Source organism: Neopsephotus bourkii, unplaced genomic scaffold (genome assembly GCF_033783945.1).
Source record: "Neopsephotus bourkii isolate Nb327-2 ecotype Australia unplaced genomic scaffold, CSIRO-AGI_Nbou_v1 NB_1495, whole genome shotgun sequence".
Lineage (NCBI taxonomy): Eukaryota > Metazoa > Chordata > Aves > Psittaciformes > Psittacidae > Neopsephotus > Neopsephotus bourkii.
Window position 1 is genome coordinate 247501 of NW_026901971.1, and position 2509 is coordinate 250009.

The window sequence follows — 2509 nt, forward strand, 5'->3', positions numbered from 1 at the left end:
AAATCATTTAATTGTAAAAAAAAAAAATAATATATCTGCTAGGTAGGCACAGCTGACATATGAACTTTAAATAAAATGGCGTGCTAATACTAGAATGGTGTTATACGCATCACGAAATGATTACAGAAAGCCTTTGTCACAGGTGTACCTTTAAGTACATAATACAGTAGAACTTTCTCTCCAGGCTTTGCTTTTAACATTAAAGCTGAAAACAATAAATATTACTTTGTAATATTAAATGCAATAAATATTAAACACTCACCACATACACCCTCTTTATTGTCAAAATCATCCGCCTCCAATGCTTTACTTAAGCCTTCCCATAGTAGTTACTTCACAGTTTACAATTCTTGTTCGGCACCTTGGATGTTTAAAAGCACAAAATTAGTGTGTTATTAAAATGCAAACCTATAGTACTTAAACACATTTAAAGAAATTTATGAAACAACTTCTATAAAAAGGATACATGTCTTTCCTGATGTGCACTTAAGCCTAAAAAGATACCACTTCTCAGTAACTTGACGTTTCCAGAAGCTGTAATAAACTCCATCCAAATCCTCACTTCTGGTAAAAACATAAAACTACTGACCTGGGTTCATCCTCTGACTGGTACTTAGAAAATAAATCATTTATACTTTTATGTGCATTTTGGAAAATGTAGCTGTCTCATCATTTAATAAATGCCAATTTCCATGACTGGGCCAAATGCTGAAGTGTCAAAGCTTGGTTTATTAACCTCTTCCTTCGAAGGGACCTGTATGCTGTGCCCACACCCTGGGGTGTGCCTCGAGGAAGGCCGCACTAGACAACCCTGAAGGACCTTTTTTACCTCAAACACCCGGATTTCAGTGCACCTGCAACTGAGCTGAGAGGGTCCCCGCCATGGCCAGAAGCCACGGCTTGCTCTGGAGGGGTGACTCCTCGCCCCTTTAACAGACAACGTTACTTCGGGCTTTTCTGTTAATTTATGACCAATATGAGCCCCGGGGGCTGCGCCTGCCGTTTCGTCCCCATCGGCTGCCATCTCCTCAGGCGGCGCGGCCCACGGGCCGCCGCGCTCCCGCTCTGCTCTGACGCGAGTACTGCCTCACACCCCGCTGTGGCGGCGGAGGGTTCGGCTCCGCTACTACCTCCATCTCAGCCCGTGCGGGCGGAGCACCGGGTACGGCTTACATTTCTCCTCTCCCCTCCTCGCAGCCGTCCCCTCTTCCAAGGGCAGGCGCCGAGCCGGGCGGGGGATATCGTACGTTCGGGCGGGCTAACGCGAGAGCGGATGGTCCCGAGGAGGGAGGGAAATGGTAGCCATCCCGCTGGGGTGGTGGCGGCGCAGCAAGAGCCCCGGGCAGGCGGCAGCTGCTTAAAACAAGGACGGCGTAGCTTGTACCAGTCAGGGGTGGGCTCTAGGAGAGACTTTTGCTTTGCTTTCAACTCAGTGCTGTCCCCTCCAGTCTCCCACAGCCTCTTCTCTTCAGCCTCTGGAATAAGCGGGTGTTGATTGGAACACTGAAGGGCAGGGCACTTTCGAAAGCCCTCAGGGTGCACACCAGGGTGGTCAAAGGGTAGGTTAGGTAGGGGTGGCCCAGCAGCCGCAGGAGCATGGTGTAGAGCCGGGGTCTGGAAGCAGGTCAGGAATGGGTGAGGGTGGTAAAATTAAACCTCACTTTGTTAATTAATGGCTGGGGGAGTGCAGGGCGTCAGGCATGACATGTATGTGCCGTGGCGCAAGCAGTGCCTGCAAAGACAGTGTAAACTGTGTTTCTGGTGTCGGTGGAGAGCTTGGACATAGTGTAGTCTAGAGCATTATCTGTTGCTTTCCAGGCTCTCAGAAAGCTGTTATTTCAACACCCTGTTTTTAAAAAGTGAAATTTTTTCGTGCTCCCTTGTCTATCTTTTCAAGGGCCTTTGCAGGGAAGAGGCTGATTGTAGAGGAGGAGAAGGCTGCCAAGCACACTAGGTCAAGAGTGAAAAGAGGTTTGGTTGTTTTGCTAAATTGATCCACTTCTGGTGATTTGAAGTATTTCATTGTTACAAAAGGCAGTTTCTGAAACTGTGGCTTGCAAGTTGATACTGTCCTTTAAATATCTTATGAACAGTTTTCCAGAGATTATTTTTATCAAAGATTTTATTGTAATGTTTGCTTTGCTTTATTTCTTTTTTTAACAATTTTAATACTAGAGATGGGAGGTAACTTCTTTGTAGACAAGTATGGGTTTTGTGGGTTTGTTGGTTTTTTTTTGGTGTTTTTTATTTTTGAGATACTGCTGAAATTGTGCTGAAAGTGTAAAAATGGTATTTATTACTTTGTGAATGACAGCACAGACTAATATTAGAATCAGATCTGAACCTGGTGATATCCACTGTTTGTCACACATGCTTTTGAGGGATAGGCTATTAGTTGAATTTTGCTTATTTGTTTGAAAATGAGACTGAATTTATATATGAAGGAATTAACAGCTATAGAAACATTGAATCTGTGCTCAGTGTGGATGCTGGGGAGCTCATGTGCCAT

General features: G+C 45.1%; 1 long non-coding RNA gene across 1 annotated transcript; it reads left to right on the plus strand.

Annotated features, from left to right (window-relative positions):
• Positions 1-1136: 1136 nt before the first annotated feature.
• LOC133220955 (uncharacterized) lies at positions 1137-1971 on the plus strand. The gene is made up of 2 exons (XR_009727832.1): positions 1137-1243; positions 1898-1971. It is a non-coding gene; the product is annotated as an uncharacterized LOC133220955 (long non-coding RNA).
• Positions 1972-2509: the final 538 nt, after the last annotated feature.